At 35.7% G+C, this 27318-nt stretch overlaps 1 protein-coding gene across 1 annotated transcript in view; it reads right to left on the bottom strand.

Annotated features, from left to right (window-relative positions):
- LOC131802003 (uncharacterized) overlaps positions 1-10068 on the bottom strand; it is an 87513-nt gene extending 77445 nt beyond the window's left edge. The window contains exon 1 of the mRNA XM_059121298.1: positions 10053-10068. The gene's annotated coding sequence lies outside the window, so the exon portion shown is untranslated. The remainder of the gene's footprint in view (positions 1-10052) is intronic.
- Positions 10069-27318: the final 17250 nt, after the last annotated feature.

Genomic DNA, 27318 nt, shown 5'->3' with positions numbered 1-27318 from the left:
TAAACTTGTTGACCCCATTAGCAAATGCCTTGAACCTGACATTATAGGTCGTTGGTTTTTGCCTCAGCACAACAATGGCGGCCGATTCCCGATACACATGGACAATTCTGGCATTTTTGGTGTGTTGTTTACATTTGATGTTTATAACGGCGTGCAGCAAAAAAAAATGAAAATAATCAATTTTTCGCAAGGGAATGAGTTTGCAACTTTATGGGGGTAATGAGGCAGAGACAGCTATTTACATTGTTATAATTTATTTCTTTGGTCTGCACGTTGTAATGAGTGTCGATAATTATTGGGAGAATAAATGTAATAATCATTATCAATTAGGTAATTTTTTCAAAATAAAAATGGTTACTTAATAAGCAAATAATAAGAATGACTAATCCCTTTTCACATGTTTATTAAAAAACAATCCTTAATAAGTTCCATAATTGATTGTACTAAAAAAAAACAGCCGTAGTCCCTAGCTAGACTCAGACAAACACATGTGATCCCCCCATTAACAACACCACAACCTCCACCGTCATCCTGTATGAAAACAACATCATACAAGGAGAGTATAACACATTCGGTATGATGATTACTTGGAACAGAGATATGTCCGTCTGTCTGTCTGTCTGGGTGTATTGGTTTCGTATTTTTTTCAGTAGCATGCCATGTCGTCCGTGTCTCTCTGCCGCCAACTGAATAAACGGGCAATAAACAACAGCGACGATTTGTTCAGCCTTGAACTTCTACTGGGGTGCATTAACTCTAAAAGAATCGTTCAAAACACAACGCACACACACACACCCAAACAGTCATTTATTTACTCACACCCCACAACTTGAATGCATATTCGTACAACGAGCGAGTGAGTAGACATTTTTGTATTTGTTTTGTAGGTTTGTTCGTGAGCAGTACCCGGTGGAGGCTCTGAACAAAACAAAAACAAAATAAAAATAAACGCCATCGTCGCCTATGACGAATAACGTCTGTCGACCAGTCTGAATTTAAAAATTGCACACACACACACACACTCGTAACACTGAGGCACGCACATCTGCACTCAACAAGTAAATTAAGGCTACTGTGGGTGTGTGAACGAACAGGCTTTTGGGCAAGCAGAGGACGTTGCAGGAGACGATGCCACGAAAACGAAAACAGAAGGCAGGCCACTAACTCAAATTATTCGTTCGTACACATAGGTCAGTATAACGATTTTGTAATTACACAGGTCGACGTTGGTTTTTTTGGAAACTGAAAATGAGTGCTTTTTTGGAAGTAAACGATACAGCAAATGAGAATTATCCTTGGCAACATCTTAAAAAAGTCGTCAGAGACCCAAAAAAGTAGAAATATTCATGATTGTCGTAAAACTCTAGGTCCGTGTTGCCGTGTCCGTTTCTTGAATTTGTTGGTTCACGTTTAGGTATCACGTCCATATAAATGTAACTCCAGATTTCGACCAAAATTCAAACCAAATCAGCTGTTACTAGACAGTTCAGGTTCCCAATGAATAGTTTGATTTCGGAAACAAAATATCCAGTGTAGGTCCACCCTACGGCATATGTCTATATGTTTTCGGTATTTTGAAAAATTCCACCCCAATCAGGTGAAATTTTACATTTCGGGTTATCAGCAGTCAGTTCAATTCGATGCAAAACTATTTTAAGTTTATATAAACCTTATAAAAAGGACTTAAAAAAATTTGATATTTTGAAGATGGAAAATTTTTTCCATAAGGTGGGTATAAGGCTTGATCCAGTCGATTTTTTTGTAAAAAATATTATTATATTTTTAGATGTAAATAATTTAATAAAATATTAGCCCACCAAATCTTCAAAAAGTTTTGATTTGGTTGTATGATGGGCTTCTTCAGTTACTTTCACTAGAAAAGTTTAAAATAAAAAAACAACAACTAAAACGACGCCTCTGCGAACTTTTTACCCTCTTCCATGAAAAAACTTTACTTACACTAATTTTGACTCCCTTCTCAAATTCCCTACAATTTGAGAGTTCCGCTGAGAATATGTCAAAACCCCACCTGAAATATCTAATTTTAGCTGAATTGTTTGGTATTTGGACCAAAAACTTCGAAATACCAAAAATCAGAACGTAGAACACAGATTTACTCGTTTTCACGTGCTCCTGAGATTTGTTCGAACATTTGGAGTTTTATACGGAGTTTACTCTTCCCGCTTTTTTTTTTTTTTTTTTTGAGTGAGAGCGCTTCCAATCACTCCTGCTAGAATAATTAGAGAATCGTTCGAAATAGAATAAGAATTTGCTCTTAGAGTGTATTCGAATGGAAAAATATGTTGTTTACTTAATTGTGTATGCGTGTATGTGTACAGCAAACCGGTTTTTATGTTGCTGTGAACTGAGGGAAAGGAGGTGAGCAGTAGAACAAAGTGGCCGATCCGTATTTGGTTCTCTTACGTTTGCTGCTGTTGTTTGAGACACATACATAGAAATACAAAAACGATATGATAAAAAACTAAAAGAGTGCTTGGCAAGAGTAGAATGTAATCATTTTGGAACAATTTTTACACCACTCTAAAACGAGTAAAGCATGTATGCTATAAAATGTGCTCGTTTCTCTCTTTATTCGAATTTCAGCGAGTTTTTCGAAGGTCTGGCAAAAGGTACGGTTATATGGTGGATCTTCATTCAATACTTTTTACAAGTATTTAAGCTACCCACTGAAAAATATTGAATTCCTGTTGATTTGGATTAAAAAGTGGGCCAATACCTTCGAAATCCAGAAAACTGATTTGGAATGGTTTACTTCACATACCCTTTTACCAAAAGTAGATCAACATATAATGTATTTTTGCGAGGAGTGAAACTGTCAACTGAGAACCCTAAACATCAAATTGGAATCAAAATTTTCACAATTCCGAAAATCATTTTATTTTCAGTGCCAAACATTCTAGAAATAATATCAACGCATGTACAAAACTTCAATGTTCTCTCTGTAAAGTTTAACGGTCGAATCTAGTGTCTTAAGTTCTATTGTAGTTTATGTTAGACCCATAATCTAAGACTAGTTTTTTTAATTCTAAACTAAAACAGCCAAGCAATAAAGTTTGCTAATTTCGTGAATTTATATCCGATTTTTGGGCAGTTTAAACCATGAATACAGAATGTGCGTTCATTTTTGTCAAACACATTAAGGACATAATATTTAAAGCTAGTGTAAGACCAAGGCAATCAACGTGCTAAGAGTTGTGCCAATCTAGTTCAATCGAACGAACTACTTATACCCTCCACCTTGAAAAGGAGGGTATATTAACTTTGTCATTCCGTCTGTAAAATCCCTAAATATTCGTCGTAGAGCCCATAAAGTATATAAATTCATGATCAGCATAAAATTCTAAGTTGATTAAACGATCTCCGTCGGCCTGTCTGTTAAAATCACGATACAGGCCACATTATTTGACGTAGAACTTCAAAAATTGGCAGAACAATTTGTATTGTGTCTAGGATGGTTGCTATTGAAAATGAGATACATCGGTCCACGTTTTTGTATAGCCGCCATATAACGGTACATCCCGATATTCGGTATTTTGATGATTTTTGCCACATTTTTCCAAGGATGGTATAGCCCCCATATAACGGTACCTCCCGATATTCGGTGTTTTGATAATTTTTGCCACATTTGTCCATATATTTGTCCAAAATTGTCCAAAAATATTGGTAAGTAATAATAGATTCTAGCCCCGGTGACAGAACATTGAATATTTAGGTCCACGTTTTCCTATAGCGAATATGTAACGATACCCACCGATATTCAGTATTTTGATAATCATAGTCACACTATCCCACGAAATTGTTTTAAATTTGGTATTTAAGAAGATTTGGTAGATAACAATCCTTAAAGTATAAAATTTTCTATGGTCCCCCATATAAGGGTCTCACCCACTTTATGATTTTTTGAAATGTTTAACAGCATTATACAAATGGTCTTACTGGTATTTGTACTTTAAAGTGGAACACGTTTAAATTCAGATCCTTTTATATAAAAAAGTTTTTTTATATGTTCCCTATCTAGTTCCGTAGACTCCGGTTTGTATGAAAACTCTGCGTATGAGTGATATGAAATTTGTAAAATTACTCTTACGTTTAAGAACTTGTGTACTGAACTGTGTACTTCTAAGAACAGCAAGTTCTGGGTCTAAGATGAGCAAACATTTTGTTCTGTGTACAAAGTTTGGACCAAAATGATAGCTAAATACAAACGTTGTATGGTAAGAAGTAAACATATAACGTAAATTTTTGAACCTCATCTAATTTGGATACATTTAACCCATTATAAACAAAGTACCTTCTGCATTACCAGAAATAGTTAGTTAGTTAGGAGCAAATAATAGTTTGCTCCTTAAAAAATTACAAAGCAGTAGGACGTATTTCCCTCACTCTTATGTAATGAGTAACGTTGTCATAGAGTGTGCGCATCCGACTAGAAATTTGAAGCTTACGATCTCGAGAGCGAGAATTCCATTTTCATACTTCATCTAATACAAATAAAAATATTGGTATGAGCAAAATTACATGAAAAATCTAACATTTATATCCAGTTCTAAGCGAAATCATAAATTCTCAGGTTTCTGGTCGAGAGAAATATTTGGATACAGCATGTTGTAAAAAATTGCTGATCTTGAACCCTGTGGGAGAAAGGTACCAGAAGCAATGGTCCGATCTCTACCATCTTTATAACAGATCTTGTGTTGATGAAAATATTGAAATGTACCAAGACTGAATGGAATCGGATGTTAATTTCGCGATTTATGAGCTTCGTGGATATTTAAAATTTTGACCCTTTTTAGGGGAGGTACCAGAAGAAATGGACCGATATACCGTTTAAAATATTGTGACGTAACAATAATATTGCGATTCACCAAGTTTGGACCAAATCGGATACTCCCTTCGAGAGTTATCGTGCGCGCCAGTCAGGCGGACCGACGGGCATCGCTAGTTCGACTCCAAATGTCCTAAAACGGATTTTGTATTTTTGTATTTATTTGTAAATAACAATTTATTTCGGGTGACATGCCCATGTGGAAACAATGAGTAAGTAGTAATAATTTGTAAGTAGCTCCGAAAGCACATAATTTGGTACTGAAATTTTTCGCTGGTCCCACCGATAATTCCTTTTTCCGTTTGCTTACAAGTCACCTCCCATATTGGGCATTTATGTTTCTGGATATATCCAATTCCAAAATGTAAGGACTCAAGAACTATCATTCTTTATGATTGAATAGTAAAACTTCAAATAAACATGGATGCTAACTTTTACATTCGAGCAAATCATCTTGGTTCCGACCTAAAAGAACTTCATATTAACAATTTGAAAATTAATGCTACAAAATGTGTAAAATTGTGTCGAATGGTAATAATGGTAAAAAAAATCGCAACATTTGTTCACTCTAATGAAATTAGCCCCTCTTTTGTGTTGCTTATTTGCATTGGAATTGACGTGCGAAATGATTAAATAAAAAAAAAACAGAACAGAACAGGTTTATTTGTAATAATCTTAAGTAAATATATCTGAATAACATAAATCCGAAAACAAACGAAAAACAAAATATTTGCTTACAAAATATTTTGATCGCACAATAAATGTATTTTTTTTCTACGCACATGTGTGAGTGTAAGTCTGTTTTAAATTCAATGTCGTCATGTGTTTGTATTTTTTATTAATTTACAACAAACAATTATTGTTTTTTTTATTTCAGAACTTCTTTGTTTGAATTTTATATTTTTGCATATGCTGCCTTTTTTCGTTTTTGTTGTTTTTTTTAATTTTTGAGTAATATGACATTACATAAGTGCTGTCAGTTGGTGATGTAATTCTTAAATTTAATTACATCGTCGTGGCGCTCTCACATTGCCTCAGAATGGCTGGAGAAAAAAGAGTACTGTTCTCTTTAAAGTTTTGTTTTTGAAAACTCGCAAGGGAGTAGCACAACATATAGACAATTGAGTAATCGATGATATCATTGTGGAAAATCTTCCATGGAACTATTGCAAAAAATTGTGGAGAACTCCTTGATTTTGCATATTTTGATGTTTTTGACAAAATATTTCCAACTAAAGTAGTCCATACAGGGTGAGATGAAAAAACTGGACCAACTTCAGACTGCTGTCATTTATAAGACACTCGTCCGACAGCTGTTGAAATTATTCCAGTGACAGCTCATTATATTGTTTACAAGCGTACAAAAGCATTTTGGTGAGAATTTTCCAGAAAAATAGTTATTCGTGATGGAATTGAAGCGTGATAGTGTGATTTCTTTATATTTGGCTGGAAAACCACGAGAGGCTATCGATAGAGCATTCGAGCATTTAAATGAGAATAAATCTTTTGTGTCTCGTACCATCGCTCGTTACCGTAATACTGGTAGCGTAGCCCGACGTCAAGGAAGTGGACGGAAGTAAACAGCAACATCATCAGAAATGGTTCGAAAAGTAAAGACCCGTGTCGCAGTGGGCGAAAATTGCTTGTGAGCTGAACATATCGCAATATTCCATTCGACAAATATGGAAAAATGACACACCGCAACAGAAAGAAAATAGACTCAAAAGAGCTAAAGAGTTGCTTCGCTTGGACGAAAGTGGTGAACTGCTGAATTCAGTTTTCTCCGATGAGAAACATTCGTTGTCCAACACTTTGTAAACGAACAAAATGGTCGTGTTTTCTTGCCGAAGAGGTCATCTGAAAATGTGTACCTTCGGTTGGCCACCAGAACTCAAGCGTCGGCCATGGTGGGCCGCCATAACAGCCGATGGCCTCTCTTCGAACGTAGTAATCAACCGTGACATCAGAATAAATGCCGAATTTTATCTCGAAAATATTCAGGAGGGTGTATTAAAACCTTGGGCACGCAAACATTTTGGCCGGAGGCCTTGGACATTCCAACAGGACTTAGCACCATCGCACTCAGCACGCGCCACTCAAATAGGGTACAAAATAAGGTTCCTCGCTTTATTTCCAGCGCACAGTGGCCACCAAAATCTACGGATACCAATCTGTTGGACTATTGCGTCTGGAGGGGTTTGGAAAGCAAGGTTGGCACTAATAAATACCAAAATTTCGATAACCTCAAGCAAGCCCTTTGCCGGTAATGGGCCAAAATACAGCAGAGCAACATTCGGGCATCGTGTGACGGTTTCATTGGTCATAATTCGTGCCAAAGGTGATCAATTCGAACAAATCTAAACTTATTCTAAAATTTGATGCTACTTCCGACATTTTTTGCTTTCATTCAATAAAAAAATGTAAAAATTATGGCGTTTGACTTTGTTGCAGTTTTTTATCTCACCCTGTATATGAGAGCTATATCTAAATCTGATCCGATTATCACTAATTTTAATAGGTTTCGTCCTTCGTCAATCGGATAATAGATCGGACCTGACGGTCTGACATGCATAAATCGACTCAGAAAGTGATTCTATGAAGATCCTCAAAAGCAACTATGGGTCTATCTCCCTTCCTTCTCCATCTTACAAACAAAGGCACAGAGACATAATCCCCTAACCACTATGTGGTGTAGGGTATAAAAAATCATCAGATGTTTTTTGAAGTACATGATGTTGACCAAATTTGACCCACTGAAATTGTACAATTTTTTAAGAGATTTACTTGGGTTTTCTGTAAAGAATGGCTTGAATATCATCACTAGGACTACGGTCTATGTTCTGGTCAAGGTATAGGAAATCACATAATACTATATATTTTTTTTCGCAAAGTGTAATTACGACATCTACCCGCATTTATTAGTTATCTATCAAAGCCAAGACCTTCCTCACTCTACAACTACGAAATGAAAACACTTCAGTCATTGTCGTAACATGTTTGCTTTTCCTATTTATTTATTAATTCATTTATTTACTTGTTTGTATTTTTCTAATAGGAAATATTTATTCTAAACACACACACACGCTCACACTCAAGTAGTTTCGTTTCCTAAAACACTTAATTTTACATCCTATTTCCTCCACCCATCCATGAATAATTTCCACCCGTATAATCTTCACAGTTTAGGAAAAAAAAAACTAACCTCAAAAAAAATGTGCAGTTGTCAAATGCCGTGGCAGCTGAAGTGGTCGGGACGGAAGAGCAAAGCAGCAGTAAAATGCAACAATTCCACGAATTTTTAATAAAATTGCATCATCGCTGGAAGGAGGTGGAGGTAAAAAAAAAAACAAGCAGTTAGCCACATTGTGTGTGTGTTCTTATATGCACATAAAAATGTATGGATGTAGGTAAGGAGAATACAGTGGGCGATATGTTACCAATTCAGTAATAAAATGGCCATCTATATTAAGCTCCGAATTCTTAGTCTATCGTGAGTGTATAGAAATTTTTTAGTTATTATAATTAGGCATAGCTCTAATCAAAGGATAGTGAGACTAAATCGAAGTTAAAACCTTACATTCATACAGGATGAGATGAAAAAACTGCAACCAACTTCAGACTGCTGTCATTTCTAAGCCACTTGTCCGATAGCTGTTAAAATTATTTCAGTGACAGCTCATTATATTGTTTACAAGCGTCCAAAAGCATTTTGGTGAGAATTTTCCAGAAAAAAAGTTATTCGTGATGTAATTAAAACGTGATAGTGTGATTTCTTTATATTTACGTGGAAAACCACAAATGGCTATTGTTAGAGCACTCCAGCATATAAATTTGAATAAAGTGATACTGATAGCGTAGCCCGACTTCAAGGAAGTGGACGGAAGAAAACAGAAACATCAGCAGAAATGGTTCAAAAAGTAAAGAAGCGACTTGATCGAAACCCCCGTCACAGTGGTCGAAAGATGGCTTGTGAGCTAAATATATCGCAATATTCCATTCGGCAAATATTGAAAAATGAGCTTGGGTTAAAGCCATTGAAATTCCAAAAAGTGCAAGAAGTTACACCTCAACAGAAAGAAAATAGACTCAAAAGAGCTAAAGAGTTTCTTCGCATGGCCGAAAGTGGTGAACTGCCGAATTTGGTTTTCTCCGATGAGAAAATATTCGTTGTCCAGCAGTTTATAAACAAACAAAATTATCGTGTTTACTTGCCATAGAGGTCAGCTGAAAATTTGCACCTTCGGTTGGCCACCAGAACTCAAGCGCCGACCATGGTGATGGTGTGGGCCGCCATGACAGCCTATGGTCGCTCTCCGCTCGTATTTATCGACCCTGGCATCAGAATAAATGCCGAATATAATCGCGAAAATATTGTGGAGGGTGTACTAAAGCCTTGGGCACGCAAAGATTTTGGCTACAGTCCTTGGACATTCCAACAGGACTCAGCACCAGCCACCCAAAAATGGTTACAAAATGAGGTTCCTCGCTTCATTTCCAGCGCACAATGGCCACCAAAATTTCTTTTGGACTTTTGTGTCTGGAGTGTTTTGGAAAGCAAGGTTGGCAACAAAAAATACCATATTGTCGATGACCTCAAGTAAGCGCTTCGACGGGAATCGGCCAAAATACCGCAGAGCAACATTCGGCAGCGTGTGACGGTTTCATTGGCCATAATTTGTGCCAAAGGTGACTAAATCGAACTATTTAAAATTTATTCTAAAATTTGATGCTATTTCCGATGTTTTTGCATTTATTCAATAAAATTTAAAAAAAATTTGTACAAATTATGGTGTTTGACTTTGTTGTATTTTTTTTATTTCATACTGTATAGGGTCTGCCAAATTATTTTTTATTATACTCTCAGCCATATGGCTAGAGAGAGGGTATATATCATTTGATACAGCCGAAACGTGCATCATCGAAGTAGCAGTTTACATTCGTAGCTTTTCTATTACAAAATTGTTTATAACATTGCAAATGACGTATTCCAATATTAAATCCCCCCACTGTGCTGGTATTAAGCTAGTCATAAGTAAATTGGAAAAAAGTTCTATAACAGATCATAGGTATGTTGTAATAAAAAAAACCAGAACTATAAAATAGAGTAGCAAAGAGCAGATGTACGTCGTTCCCGCCCTTTAACAAGATAAGAATGAATAGAGGAAACAAAGTCAAAAAAGTAGAGATGGTTGACTGGGGTACTTACATGTTTTATAACTTGGAAATACAGGCAATTTTACACACACACACACAATGCTTAACAACAATTATGCAAAAATTGTCATTTCGATATTTATAAACGTTTAATTGTTGTAGGCTTTCTCTGCTACCAATTTTGTTGTGGTATTGCAGTATTCTTTTTGTTTTTATCGTCGTTTTTTTATTCTTGCGAACAAAGGAAACGTGAGGCTAGTCTCGTCTAGAACATTTACTTATTACGCTTCTCTTTCTCCTGTCTCTCGATGCTGATAATCACGGCGATTACAAAACCAATCGTAGGCGTATTGTTGTGTCGTTATGTACATGCATATATGTGTACGACGTATGTCTGTGTGTATATCTGACCACTTAATTGTGAAATTGTTTTGCTGGCAAAATATTATTTAATAGAATTTCCGTGTGATTCGGTGAATTTTGACGATGTGCCAATTTCCGTCGTTATAAATCCAAACAGATATAGAAGATGATTTGATTTTGATTTGATCGCTTAATGTTTTTCTATATTAAATATTTAGCACTACAATAAACAAAAACATATGTAAAAAAAAAAAAAAAATATTTTAAATTTTTTGAGGAGGGTTTTCCAATTTTGCGTTGTATTTCTTTATGAATGAATGAGTGAAACGTTTGTTATTGCCAGTTTTCGGAAATTTCTTTCCAGGGATGGAAAATTATTATTGTTAAAAATAATTTAATATCTCCCCTTGTGACAATGTTCTGAGTGTGAGGGAGCTACCAGAAGGAGTGGACCGATATATCCCATCTTTACATCACATCATGTGTTAGTAGAAATAATGGGTTTTGTTAAATATGAAGACAGCCAGATGTTTATTTCGGATTTTATGATCGTTTTGGTTATTCAAAACGTTGACCCTTTGTGTGAGAGGTACCAAAAGGAATGGTCCAATCTCTACCATATTTTTAACAAATCTTGTTTTGATGGAAATATTGGGATGCACCAAGACTGAATGGAATCCGATGATAACTTCGTGTTTTATGAGTTTCATGAGTATTCAAAATTTCGGACCCTTTGTGGTAGTGTTACCAGAAGGAGTGGACCTATATATTCCATCTTTACACCAGACCTTGGGTTAATAAAACTATTACGACGCGTTTAATTTGAAGACAATCGGAGTGTTTCATCACATTTTATAAGAGTTATAATTATTCCAAATTTTGACCCTTTGTGGGGGAGGTACTTGATGGAGTGGAGCGATATTGTTCTTTTTCGCACTTGACCTAGCACTGATGAAAAAATTAGGATTTGCAAAGTTAGAGAAAAATCGGATTATCCTTTCTCTTTCTTTGCAGTAAAACATTTTTTGAAAATTTCGATCTTTTTTGAGTAAGGTACCAGAAGGAGTGGACCGATTTTGCCCATCTCCGAACTCGATCTAAGTTTGACAAAAATATTACGATGTGCCAAGTTTGGGCCAAATCGGATACTCCCTTCGAGCGTTATCGTGAGCACCAGCCAGGCAGACGGACCGACATCGCTAGATCGACTCCAAATGTCCTGAAACGGATTTGGTTCAAAGAGACCTAGGGTTTAAAATCGTTATTTCAATGAGGAACGTTTTGCCTGTATCAAATGGTATATACCCTCTTTAGCCATATGACTGAGGGTATAAAAACGTCAAGAAAAGTGACATCAGTAGAAATGGTGCTATAACTAAATAAGAATCCATATAGACCATTTTGAATAACACATATCTACGGAATGCTAAAAACGCCTATCTATGATTAATCTCATCCATGTATATTAAGTCTTATGGCCTCGACTTAGATTGTTATGCCGATACTCCACAAATATTTTTGGTTGTGGTAAATGGGACGAAAACATTGTACTTGACGGATGGTATCTTGTGGCGGAGGTTATAAAAAATAATCAATAAGTATTTTTGTTTTGGTAATTTTCATAACTCTATAATTTTTACCGAATAAATTTTCTCAGTATTCACTCTCATTTACTGGACTTTGTGTTATCGCACAACATTTTGTTATAATTTGTTCTAATTACTATAGTCTATTGGGTTAGACTATAATAAGTGTTATGTTAAACCTTAGTCGACCCCCCCCCCCCCCCCCCCCCCCCTTGTGACCAATTAGGTTTTAATTTCATATATTTATAACTAGAAAATATGGGCTTTATAATTCTCAAGTACTCCGAAAGTGGTACCATTCAAAGTTTTTATTTCAATACGATTTTCAACATTTTTTACCGTTTAGTAATTACATTTTCCATCCCTGGGTGGGGTCTACTTATTACATATGGACTCTTGGAGAGGCACTAACCAACAAAACACACACACACACCTCAACGGTTTGTTTATCAAGTTCTCTATTCATTTGAATGATGTAGTCTTCCACGTTTGTTATGAAAATCTAATGGAGGGCTCTTTTTCGCTCTCTTTTTTTTCTATTTCGTTTTCCTCTCTCTTAAATAAAAATGTGCCGGCATTTACTCAAACATTGCGAGCAATTCAATTAAAGTTGGCTATTGTTTGTTTTGTTTTCGTCTTGCCTGCGGAACATTATCACGTTTTATTTGGACGTATCAATGGGTTGATATAAATCTGTTTATATTTTTTGTTAGGGATTTTACTTTTTTCCACTACTCAACAACAACAATAGCAACAACGAAAACAAATTGTTTTGAAATAATTTGTTAAGTTGCAATTTGTTTAAGGCGCATTATTTTTATTTTTCTGTTTATCAGTTCAGTTCAGTGCAAGAAGGCCAAATTTATTTTTAGTAACAAAACAAAAAAGCGGCGAATATTAGAACAACAACGTTTTTGCGCCTCAGCAAGAATTAAGGTTTCCTTGTTTATTTATTTATTTTTTTTTTTTTTTTGGGAAAATTGTTTGGACTTTTCCTTTTTTTGGGGTTTTACCACAAATTCAATGCGTCATCGTTAACTTCATTTTGTTATAAATAGCCGTTCGTTTAACGTATTTAATAATTTCGTGTTTACTGAACCGTTGCTTTTTGCATTCGCCAAGTAGTTCCACTTTACACTGTTGCACTGGTGGCTTTTTTATTGAGCACTATGATGAAATTCTTCCATTTGCATTCTCATGCCCGCCATCCACCAACATCTAGCCACATCCATATCCATGCCTCCACACCCATACACAATTGCAGGGTACATTCATAGATTCTATATTTACCAATGAGTGTCATTGTAGTGGTCGCCGCCGTCGTCGAGTACATTTGGTTTGAGATGACGACGACGACTCCTGAACGTGTTACAACAATCGCTCTGAGTCAGCCAAAACCAAAAACAAAATATGTTGTCATCAGCCAACATAATGCACTTTGCCGCGAGAACTGTTCTAAAATGTTACTCTCTTATTTTACTCTCTTTCTCTTCTCCTGATGACTTGTTATTTTTTTTTTTTTCTTATAGGACTTTTTTTGTTCTCCAATAAGAGAGCGATCATGATCAATATGGGTATTTTGTAATTCTCCATTGGCTTGATTGCTGCTCTTTCGAAATGCTAGCCGCTTCTATTCAGGTTTCAAAGTGACACAAATTCTAACATGTTTTTTTTAGATTGTTGTCGTTGTTGTTATTGCAATCTGAACTCACATTTGTGTCAACGTGATTGGAAATTCCTTATTTTTTTTATAAAACAAGCCGGCGATGAATATCGGTTAAAGGGGCAATTTGACAGATTGTGTTCTTAGCCTACCCAGTAGGAAATATTTTGAAGGCAAATTTCAAATGATCAAACATATGTATATTAAAGTGATTAAATCTAATATGATGCATTAGATTTCAAGTAAAATACATGAGTGAATGTGTTACCCACCAATTTCAAAACATAACAAACAATCATTATACCCTCAGCCATATGGCAAGAGAGGGTATATATAATTTGATACGGAACCAAATCCGTTTCAGGGCATTTATAGTCGATCTAGTGATGCCCGTCCGCACGATAACTCTCTAAGTGGATATCCGATTTGATCCAAACTTGGCACATCGTAATATTATTGTCAAACTTAGATCGAGTTTGGAGATGGGCAATATCGGCCCACTCCTTCTGATACCTCCCACACAAAATGACAACATTTTCAAAGAAAATAATTTACTGCGCAGAAAGAGGAAGGATAATCTGATTTTGCTCAAACTTTGCAAATTCTAATATTTGCATTAGTAGTAGGTCAGGTGCGAAAATGGAATATATCGGTCCTCTCCATCAAGTACCTCCCACACAATGGGTCAATTTTTTTAATAATTTTAACTCTCATTAAATGTGATGTAAGAGTCCGATTTTCTTCAAATTACACACATCATAATATTTCTATTAATCCAAGGTCTTGTGTGAAGATGGATTATGTCGGACCACTTCTTCTGGTACTTTCAGATTCCATTCAGACTTGGCACAATTTTATATTTCTATCAACACAAGATCCGTTATAAAGATGGTAGAGATCGGACCATTCCTTCTGACACATCCCCCACAAAGGGTCAAAGTTTGATTAGAAAATCCGCATCGGGTTTTCTTCATATTTCACACATCCCATTATTTTAACTAACAAAGATCAGCTATATAAGATGGGGTATATCGGTCCAATCCGTCTGGTACCTTCCCACAAAGGGTATACATTTGGAATATCCGTGAAGCTCATAAAATGCGAAATTAACATCCGATTCCATTCAAACTTGGTACATCCCAATATTTCTCTCAACACAAGATCTGTTATAAAGATGGTAGAGATCGGACCATTTCTTCTGGTACCTCCCTCACATAGTGTTCACAATTTTGAAAAACAAAACGTTCAAAGAAAGCAAAATAAGCATTCAACTTTCTTCAAATTTCACGCACACACACACACATTTTTGCTAACACAAGATCTGTTGTGAAGATGATATATATCTGCGAACTCCTTCTGGTACCTCACCCACAAAGGGTCACCATTTTCAATACTTTTATCTGTCATAACTTGCGAAACAAGTCAGCGATTCTTTACAACTATCTAATTATTTCTCTCAACCAAAAATCTGATATGAATATGTAGTTTATCGGAATTTATGATTTCGCAAAAAATTGGTTATAAATGTTCGATTTCCTTCAATATTTCACCTACTAATATTTTGATCTCAATTACATAAAGTACACAAATGGAATACATGGGTCTGCTATACCTGTTTCCACATTTTCCAAAAATGTACACATATCTCTTATAAAGTATGGGCTTTTTATCAGCCTTAGGTAAGATACGAATTGCTCAATATTGTCCAACTGCTTCAGAACCTCCTCCATGGAGGGTCAACAGTTTGAATAATCATAATTCAAGGATGGGGGGACATATATCTGTCGGCAAAACCGACTGATACTATTTTACATGTTTTAAGTCATGTTGACATTAGCGTCGTATTCTCTTTCAGATTTCTGTAAGTGAGCATTCGGCGAATGATCAATTTTACTTTGCTTGAGTGAAATATCAATTATACGTACTTGAAATGCGGATTGTAATTAATCGACTTAGAATAATTATTTTATATTTTTTTCTTATAGTACGTTTACGTTGTAAAGAATTTAAGAAACCCAGTCGGTTTAAATTGTCAATTCCATTGTATATACCTCAAATAAATCTTCATAACGAAGGTTAACCTGGAATAAAACTCTAACGTAAACATGCCTTTATATGGACCTTATTATAAAAGCAACCTCAAACCCTAATATATATAAGGAACAAAGTCTTTCAAAGATGGAGGTTTCTCAATAAAAAATTATAATATTCCACAAAACATGTAAAGATTTTATGTCATCTAATAATATGTATTTAATTTACATACTAGTGTTTTTCAATAACATTTCCCTAGAAATTTCCTATTGGGTATACTGTTTACCTCGTGTTCACGTTATTTGTGTTTCTTGCTCTCCTAACACCCCTCCAACGATGCATTTATCAAAAAACTACATTTTTCCATAGATATAATTGAGAGAAGAGAAGAAAAAAATCCCCATACTGAATAAATAAACAACAATAACAAAACATAAACAGTAAAACACCAACACTACTTATGTTGTTGGCATACACTGTTACATGTATACAGATATGTATGCACGTATTTGGAGAGCAGAGATACAACCAACCCTCCGTCTCTGTGATAAACAAGTTCAATGTTCAAGTTCGAGGAAAATCAACGGCTTTGTTGAATGGTATGCTGCTCATTTAAAAAAAGTTAATTTTGAGTGAGTGCCAATGAGCGTGACTGTCAGACAGCAAATACAAACAAATGAATAAACATTCGAACTCAGTCAGGCCATAATGTCTGTCAAACTTGATTGATTGCAACTGCAACCAGCAACATGTTTGATTGTTACCATATATATTTTTTTTCGACAGCAACGTGTTGTAGGTTGTGTTCTTTTCATTCATTGTATTTTCCACGCTACTTTCTGGTATGAGCAACTGGAATGAGACTAATATGTAGTTTATTATACCAAATTTGTTGTAATTACCACTTACATCAATTTTATTATAGAAAGAATTATAATAAATATAATAGACTGCTTACCTCTTGTCGTAATGTATTTAATATTCTGTTTTTTTTTTGCATTTCAAGGGAATGTTTTATACGAACAAAATTAGTCAGCTAAAATTCCCAGTAACAACCGGCAAAAATAATTTCCCAATGACTGGGGGAAATATATTTATTAGTCCTTAGACGTAATACAAATATGAAAGCATTGCCAATGAAAAAGATCCATTTCGGTAAACAAATTTTATATTGCTACTGTAAAATTGCAGTTTGAAAATAAAAGATAGGATAACATTTAGGATAGGGATGCCATTAAGTTTTCACGGGTATTAAATGTAAAACGAAAAATATTTGCGTATTATTAATATTGTTTTGTTCATATTAATCTATATTAATTATACGTCATGATGACTCATGCTATGAAAAATCTTTTATACTAATTGGGCCTCATTTACAATGTGGTCATCCGTATTATATCTGTAGAGTTTCTTTTTGATACATTTTAATATAATTTTTATACCCTCATCATACAGGGTGAGATAAAAAGACTGCAACAAAGTAAAACGCCATAATATTTACATTTTTTTTTTAAATTTTATTGAATGAAAGCAAAAAATTTCGGAAATAGCATCAACTTTTAGAATAAGTTTAGATTTGTTCGAATTGGTCACCTTTGGCACGAATTATGGCCAATAAAAACCGTCACACGCTGCACGAATGTTGCTCTGCGGTATTTTGGCCCATTCCCGGCAAAGCGCTTGCTTGAGGTGATCGACACTTTGGTATTTTTTAGTGCCAACCTTGCTTTCAAAATATTCCCGACACAATAGTTCAACGGAGATTTCGATGGCCATTGTGCTCTGGAAATGAAGCGAGGAACCTCATTTTGTAACTATTATTGGGTGGCCTGTGCTGAGTGCATGGTGCTTAGTCCAGTTGTAATGTCCAAGGTCTGCGGTCAAAATGTTTGTGTGCCCAAGGCTTTAATACACTCTCCAGAATATTTTCGCGATAATATTCGACATTTATTCTGATGCCAAAGTCGCTTTCGAACGGAAAGCGACCATCGGCTGTTATGGCGGTCCACACCATCGCCATGGCCGGCGCTTGAGTTCTGGTGGCCAACCGAACACATTTTCACATGCACATTTTCAGCTGATCTCTTTGGCAATTAGACACGATCATTTTGTTTGTTTAGAAACTGCTGGACAACGAATGTTTTCTCATCGGAGAACACCAAATTCGCCAGTTCACCATTTTAGGCCAAGAGAAGCAACTCTTTAGCTTTTTTGGGTCTATTTTCTTTCTGTTGCGGTGTAAGTTCATACACTTTTGGGAATTTCAATGGTTTACCCCGAGCTCATTTTTCAATATTTGCCGAACTAAATATTGCGATATGTTCAGCTCACGAGCCACATTTCGGCTACTGCGACGCGGGTTTCGATCAAGTTGCTTCTTTGCTTTTCGAACCATTTCTGCTGATGTTGCTGTTTTCTTCCGTCCACTTCCTTGACGTCGGGCTACGCTACCAGTATCACGGTAACGAGCAATGGTACGAGATACATTTAAATGCTGGAGTGCTCTAACGGTAGCCAATTGTGGTTTTCCAGCCAAATATAAAGAAATCACTTTTTTTCAGGAAAATTCTCACCAAAATGGACGCTTGTAAACAATATAATGAAATAGACAGCCGTCTGAAATTGGTTGCAGTTTTTTCATCTCACCCTGTAAGTCCAACCACATTTTTTCGTTTTGAATTTTCTATCTGAAGTAATTCTTTTTTCAGATTTTTGTATTTTGGACTCGTACTGAGAGTCAGGTTTTCGTTCATTTTAAAACCCTACTTACCCCTGTCTGTTTAATAGAAAGTAGACTCTAGTCTGAATATAGATAGAAGAGAGGCAATGTAGGAACCATAATCTAGTCGAAACTATGTATGTGTCTATAACATCGAACTGTGTCTATATAGGGGTTACAGGATCAGAAATGTGTTTAATTGAAATTAAGGTTTTATACCTGAAGTATGTTTGGAAAAAATCCATACTGGAACGTTTTGTGTTGATCCATTAATTTTGGTGGCAAAAAAAAAACAAAATAAATGGCCCGCCAAAACTTGCATTCCAATATTTCCTCCTCTTTCTTTTATGTGAACAAAATTAAAAATGGGAATATATGTAATTGAAAAATATTACAATTGAGTGACATAAATAATTATCAATTTTTACAACGTTTTTTTTTTTTTTTTTTTTTTTGAAGATTCTAATAAATCTTATTCTAATACCATGGTGGGGAAGTTGAATATTTGTGTACGTTACGTCGAATTTTAGGTAACGCTGTTACACAAAATAACATTTAAAAGTAATGTCAAAACAAAGTAGAAGGAGAGGAATATAATTTGCAGAACGATCTGTAGTTCAAACTGTATTTATAAATAAAGTCATATTTTAACTCGTTTTTTTAAGATTATAGCCAAATTTGCATTTAGTGAAATGGGAAATTCTAAATTCCCTAAAAAACCCCCCAATATTTATGTAAGCGTGGCAAAGAAAAAAACGCCATCGCGAATCTCTGCACAACAATTGTCAGTAAGTACATTTAAAACATTAAACGGGCGAGAGCTTCTTACACCGACCCAGTTAATGTTGTTGCTTCATTACTTTGTTATTGTTGTGAGCTCTTTGTCAGTTGTTGGTGCTGCTGGTGTGTGTTGTTGCTGTTGACTTGTTTGTGCCAGTTGTGTTGGCAATGTTTTGCTATTTGGTGGCGATGTTTCCGACAATATTCTTATGTAGAAAAGTCGCTTTCTCTTTTTATTATTGATCAAAAATAAGACGCACATAAACACACATTCACACACAAACATACACACACACTCACTCTCTGCACACAATGATAAATAACAATCAGATTTGGCCAAGTTCTGGCTTTGAATGCATAAACACACCACAACAAATGTCTTCAATGATTGATCTATTCAGCGATGACCAAAGCTACAAAAAAAACAACAACAAGAAAAACACAATGATCATTAATACTGTTTCTGTTGACCGACTAAAACGAACAGCCAACAATAAAACATAAAAAACACACACTCACAGACAAACCACCCCAAAGAAATGCTTTCTTGCTGGTGAATGGAGAGGTTTGGGCCGCTGCTCTATTCAATGAATGAAAGAATAGGCCAACCGGCGTTTTGTAGAACATGTTAAAATTTAGCGGGGTTTTTTACGAAATGTATATAATTTTAAAACAAGTTGACGGGTATTGTATTTGCATAGTTATAAAACAAATTAAATAAGAATTTGGTGGGCGAGGCCGACCCTATTTAACACTATTAGTAAAGTACCCCCAAAGTTATGTAGGAATTATTATTATTTTTAGATGAAATTTTGAAATTGGTGATTATCGGTCAAAACTTATATATAGCTCCCATATATATCTTCGTCCGATTTACCTTTTATTGGGCACCAAATGTGTAATATTCGGAACATACGACCAAAGTGAGCCTAGAATTAAATTTGGAAATTGGCTCAGATACAGCTATAGTGTCCATATGTATTGTCCATTCTATTTTTTATGTTTGCCCTCTACAGCAGAAATAAATCAAATACTGCTCAGAAATACGTTTACCAAATTTTATCGCGATCGGTTCAGTCAAATTCAGCTCGGAATCAAGTGTATCAAATTTGTTGAAATTCGGTTAAGATATACTAGCTGTAGGTCCTATATATGTTTCATCCGATTTTGTATTTGAGTCCCTAACACCCATAAAATACTCTCCACAACAACGATATTTGGTTGCAGTTATCAGATAGAGCATAGAAATGACTCAGTTAAATTTCGATCTCTATTCATTCAGGTTTGGATATAACTCCCATATATATCTTCATAAGATTGATTTTATATATATCTTCATTCAAGATGCATTGTGATGAATTTCGGTCCATTCTGTCAAATTTAGTAGAAATCGATTAAAAGGAGAACATACTTCCAAAGGGAAAAATGCTTTCGGCGTACCTTTTTATGGTAAGCCCTACTAAAAATGCACATTGGTGTAGGGAATCAAAAAGTCAGCTCGCCCAACTTTGGGAATTTTTTTTACTGGTTTTAATTTTAAAATAAAATTCTGAAATCTGGGAGTGACTGTGGATGTATAAGAAATAGCACATATTTTTTAAAATTCGAATTAAAATAGCAAACGTTTAAAATTAAATTCAAATAAGGATCATCGTATTTTGCGCAAGTATGCGCTTTAAACAAATAGAAGATAATCGGGAACTCTGATGAATGGACGTCGGTGGGGGGATTGCGACGATGATAAAGATAATCGGAAAGATAAAGATAATCGGAAAGATAAAGATAATCGGAAACTCCAAAGAATGGACATCGGCGATCACGGTGTTCGGTTTACAGATGATCCGAGCATAAACGGAGTTTCTGGTGAACTATCGTCGCAGACCACGATCAAGACGCTCGGGTTGTAGACATAGGTGACGCTGTTCGAGAACTCTGCTCGGGGACCACGATGATGACGCTCAGGTTGTCAATGATTTAGATGTACGGGTTGTAGACGACACCGCTGTTCGGGTTATAAATGGGAACTGTGGTAAATGTCATGACACTCGGGTTATAATCGTGAACTCTGGCGAAACGGCGTTGGGCTCACAGTTCTTTAGGTCGTGTACAATGAGTAGATTATCGAGAACTCGTATCGGTGTTCAGAGCTTAGTTAGTCGGGCTATGCTACGCCCACGACTTCCCATACGTTACTACTCTAGATTTCCGGTTGAGACAGCGAACCTGAAGCTGTTGTGTCAATGTAATACCGGTAAATCAAGTTAATGAGAGCCAACCAAAAAAGAAGATATTCCCAACTCGTGAATTCTGTTAGTCAGAGGAAAATGAATGATTTAAAAATCACAATCTACCCTTTTAGGCAAGCCTGGTCCGTCAACCAAAACGAAGTCTATAAATGTCACCACCTTAGCCAAGTGAATGAGAATTTTTTCTCATGCGTTGTTATGATAATGATGGTGGTGGTTAAGTTGTTCGTCGGTCTATTGCTTTGCTGTATGTTGGTAAGGTGAGCTGGGAGTTTTTATACCCTCCACCATAGTATGGAGGGTATATTATTCTGTCATTCCGTTTATAACACCTCGAAATATACATTTTAAACCCCACAAAGTATATATATTGTTGATCAGCATAAAATTCTATGTCGATGTAGCGATGTCCCTCCGTCTGTCCGTCTCTGAAAATCACTCTAGCTTCCGAAGGAAATGAAGTAGATTGATAAAATTTTACTCAAATGTATATAATGTCTGCAGGACTTTTGGTATAGATAATGGCCTATGTAGATCCACGTTTTGGTATAGCCCCCATTAATAGTACCTCCCTATTTTCGGTATTTTGGTGATTTAAGCGACATCATTCACTAGAAATGTTTCAATTTGATATTTGAAGTTCATAATGGATATTAAAGCCTATGATAGAAAATTGTCTGTGCACGTCCACGTCTTCGTATAACCCCCATATAACGGTACCTCCCGATATTCGGTATTGTGATGATTTTAGCGACATTATACACCGCAATTCTATCAAATTTGGTGCTTGAAGTTCGTAATATATACTACAGCCTAAGACAGGAAATTGTCTGTGTAGGTCCACGTTTTGATATAAACCCCATATAATGGTTCGGTATTTTGATGATTTTAGCGACATTATTGAATTTGGAATTCGTAATAGATAGTACAGCCTATGACAAAAAATTTTCTGTGCAGGTCCACGTTTTGCTATAGCCCCCATATATTCGATATTTTGATAATTTTAGCTACATTATTCACCGATTTTTTTTTTAAATTTCGCATTCGAATACTGTAATGACTTATGACAAAAGTTTCCTAATATAACCGATTTTTTTTTTTTTAATTGCCAAATTCGTTTCAAATGGCGTAGGGTATTCAATATTCGGCCCGGCTGAACTTACAGTTTTCTTACTTGTTTTTTTATTGTTATTGTAAAGACTTGAAATTGGAAGATATTCAAATGGGTATTGACCAAAAGAATGCTACGAAAATGAATACATCTTTTAGAAATCTTTCAAAATACTGGCTACACGAAGGAGCCATTGGTCCCGAGGAATGCAACGTTTTTGTTGTATACAGAACGTTTTGTTGTAATAAATTTAATAATGATGTTAAAATCATCGTTGTTGTCGTAATAATTATTATTTTTTGTAGTTCTTAGCAGGATAATTGGGTTACCACTTTTTACAGTCATCGCCATCAATTTATTAATTCAATTCACGTCAGTTACGTTTAGTTGCAGAAAAAAGAGAATGCCAGCGAAAAATTATGTGTTTTGCAACTTCCAATGTTTGCTGCTCTTTCTTTTGCCACTTTAGTTTGAAACACTTTCTATCCGTCAAATCCAATGAAATATAGATCAAGAAATGAGAAACGTCGAAACTCTTATGAGCAGAGGAACTCCTATATTTTTCTAGAACTTCCCTTTAGGATTTGAATATACAGTCCATTAATGTTAAATTAACGCCATTCCATTTAGGATTTTTCAACAGCCTATATTAGCGACATACTATATCATGGCAATCAATATTTCTATGTTATTGTCCTGGAATTATCCCAACGGAATTTTTCATATTAAAATTTTGAATTGAAACAAATTGGCAAATGAAAATTAGTTTTAAATTTCAAATAGACACCACAATAATTTATGGTAATATAAACATTTTAGACCACTTAGTTAGCATTTGTTTTCATTTCGAAATTCTTATGAAATGCTAGACTTTTTTTTTTTGGAATAAAGATAAGAACAAAAAAGGTGTACACCTTCCCGATTTTATTACCAACACGGGCGGATAACATCCAACACAAACACAAGTAAAAGTGAAAATATGTAAATGTGAGTATCCTCTTGACAAGGCAATGCACCTAAATTGTCCCGAGTCATTGTACGTTTAAAACGCTATTGAACTTTCCCAGACTCTGTTTTGCCAACTCTCACTCTTTTACTCTCCCCCGCTATCACTCTCCGTATTTCCCTCTCAGCTCGATAATAGAGTTCAATGTAGTAAGGACGTCTAACCTTTAAAATATTACAGCAGCAAATGTTCCTTAATGGCTGCTTTGTTGCTGCCAAACATCCAGCAAATAACAAGAGCACGAGCACTGAATGGGAGATATGGAGCTTGTAACGAAAATAAAATTCAGCTTTTAAGGATGAAAAAAGTAAGCAGAACATTGCTTTTGTCTGGGCTCAGTCTAATAACCTTTCTCCTGCTCCGTTGCAAGGGAAATTCAAAAATCAACTGCTTAAGACGATTATGGTGTTGAAGGAAACACCCGAGCACACGCACACGCTTCCAAGTGTAATGACCTAAAATTGCTATCGAACCGGGCACGAATACACCCACGACCGAACACAAATGTATGCAACGGAACGATGTAGAAGTCATCGTCGTCGTCGTCGAGATTCGTGGAAAAGGACCTTCTATTGATTATCCTGTAATTTTCGTTGAGTGTGAAAGTGAAAACGAAAGCGAAAATCGCAAACTGTGGTTCGACTAGTGGAATTTAAATATATAATATATATTACATACTTTCTGAGTTACCAGTAAGCCAAGAATAATGAATAATTGTAAAATAACTTACTTAATCCTACAGAGTAAAATTCCGCGCTGACAAATAAACTTAAACTAATTAATAGTGAAATCAGTTAAAGCCTTCATCAAACTTCGATCCCCAACAAAAGGTCAAAATTTTCACAGAAAATAATTTATCGCATGGAACAAGAAAGGATCTTATATTTTGTCCAATCTTTGCAAATCCCAATATATGTATCAGAACTTTGTCCGGTCCGAAAATGGACAATATCGGACCACTCCATCAACTACTCACAAAGGGTCAAAATTTTGAATATTCCCGTCAAATTTCTCACATATTAATATTTTTACTAACACATGATCTGGTGTGAAGGTGGTAGATACCAACACACTCCTTCTGGAACCGTACAAGAAAAAGGGAACCGACAAACTCCTCCTTAATCTATAAATGTATAAAATGGAAAATATTTTGTATTATGTTTGTTTGTTTATAATTTATAGACTCAAAACCTGCTAAACAGATATTCCTGAATATGTCCATATATACTACAGCATCACCTGAAAGTAACATGGCTATTAAAATTCCACTTGGAATTGGAGATATAGCGCCAGAATCGGAGGTTCGTCCAGAAAATTTAATTTTTGAATACATATACAAGGTGAAATGAAAAAACTGCAATCTACTCCAGACTGCTGCCATTTCTAAGCCTCTCGTTCGACAGCTGTTAAAATTATTCCAGTGACAGCTCATTATATTGTTTACAAGCGCACAAAAGCATTTTGGTGAGAATTTTTCAGAAAAAATGTTATTCGTAAGGGAATTCAAGTGTGATTTCTGTATATTTGGCCTGAAAACCACAAGTGGCTATCGTTAGAACACTCCAGCATCTAAATGTGAATAAATCGTTTGTGTCTCGTACCATCGCTCGTTACCGTGAGACTGGTAACGTAGCCCGACGTCAAGGAAGTGGACGGAAGAAAACAGCAACAGCAGCAAAAGTAAAGAAGCAACTTGATCGAAACCCGCGTCGCAGTGGCCGAAAAATGGCTCGTGAGCTGAACATATCGCAATATTCCATTCAGCAAATATTGAAAAATGAGCTAGAAGTAATGCCATTGAAATTCCAAAAGGTGCATGAACTTACCCCGCAACAGAAAGAAAATAGGCTCAAAAGAGCTAGAGAGTTGCTTCGCAAATATTTTGACCGCAGACCTTGGAAATTCCAAAAGGACTCAGCGCCACCCAAGAATGGTTACAAAATGAGGTTCCTCGCTTAATTTCCAGCGCACAATGGCCACTAAAATCTCCGGATACCAATCCGTTGGACTATTGTGTCTGGAGAATTTTGGAAAGCAAGGTTGGCACTAAAAAATACCAAATTTTCATTATTTCATTCAATAAACTTAAAAAAACAAGTACGAAAAACATTAAGTTCGGCCGGGCCGAACTTTTAATACCCTCCACCTTAGGGTAATGGAAACATTCGAACCAATTATGACCCACAAATACCAATTTTTAGACATATTCGTGGGAAAATGTGACAAAAACCATAAAAATACCGAATATCGGGAGGTACCGTTATATGGGGGCTATACCAAATCATGGACCCATACATGCAATGTTTCGCCACCGGAGCTGGAACCCATTATGACCAACAAATACCAATTTTCAGACAAATCCGTGAAAAAATGTTGCAAAAATCATCAAATTACCGAATATCGGGAGGTACCGTTATATGGGGGCTATACCAAATCATGGACACATACATGCAATGTTTCGCCACCGGAGCTAAAAACCATTATGACCCACAAATATCAATTTTTAGACAAATCCGTGAAAAAATGTGGCAAAAAAAAAACTAAAATACCGAATATCGGGAAGTACCTTTATATGGGGGCTATACCACAACGTGGACCTATACATGCAATGTTTTGCCACATGCTCAGGGACCCGTTATGACCTACAAATACCAATTTCCAGACAAATCCGTGAAAAAATGTGGCATAAATCATCAAAATACCGAATATCGGGAGATACCGTTATATGGGGACTATACCAGAACGTGGACCGATATTTTCATCATTTTCAATACCAACCATCCTAGACACAATGCAAATAGCTCTGCTAAATATTGGCGCTCTACGTCAAATATTGTGGGCTGTATCGTGATTTCAACAGACAGACGGACATCGTTAAATCGACTTAGAATTTTATGCTGATTTTGAATATATATACGTTATGGGGTCTACGACGAATATTTAGACATGTTACAAACGGAATGACAAAGTTAATATACCCTCCTTTCCAAGGTGGAGGGTATAAAAATTATTTTTTAAATAATTTGCAGAACATTTTACAATAATTTTAGACAATAAACATTCTTATGTAATAGACACTTTAATAATGAGCTTCGAACCATTCGGTCGCTTGCTGAAATCCTTTTTGAATCCTTGAACTAAAATTTGTCCAACTCGTTTTTTAATATCTTGGTCAAAGTTGTAGGTGTAAACTAGTAAAATCTTCGCCTTAATTCGCGATTAAAACAAAAGTGTAAGTACACACAAAAATCTAAATCTCTCACGCCAAATTTGAATCACTAAATATTTAATATTAAAACAACCACTGTGCTTCAAACTGACAAAGAATCCTGCATGCGAGGACATTGAACTGATGAAACCTACACCTCGTTTATTTTATTTTTTACTCCAGCCGAGTTGAAAATAAACCAAAAAGGATGTTACAGTATTTGCGAAACATCTAGAATTACATTTGAGCTGTTTTCTTTGTTGTTTCGAAGAAAAGGTTATGTCAGCCTCCTGCCCTTTGTCCCGGTCGCCGTTTAACAACATTGGTTACACAAGTTAACGGCATTTACGAGTTCAAAAATACAGTAAACATGTGTTCGTATAAATGGCTCGAGGAGACGTTACCAGCCAATCCCACTCAATGATGCACCACTCATTCTCCTCAGCCCCCCTCCAATTCTTCGCTAAGGAGACTTAATGTGGATAAAAGCACAGAGCTATGGAAATAAATATGATCCTCCTAAAATCTTGTTTGGGAGAGGCAATATTGCCAGAAGGGATATGGGGGGAGAAAAAGGGACAAAAATATCCGATAACCTACCA

The sequence above is a fragment of the Musca domestica genome, unplaced genomic scaffold, assembly GCF_030504385.1.
Source record: "Musca domestica strain aabys unplaced genomic scaffold, Musca_domestica.polishedcontigs.V.1.1 19, whole genome shotgun sequence".
NCBI lineage: Eukaryota > Metazoa > Arthropoda > Insecta > Diptera > Muscidae > Musca > Musca domestica.
The sequence above is the reverse complement of the archived record's forward strand: the minus strand, read 5'-3'. Positions and strand labels throughout refer to the sequence as shown.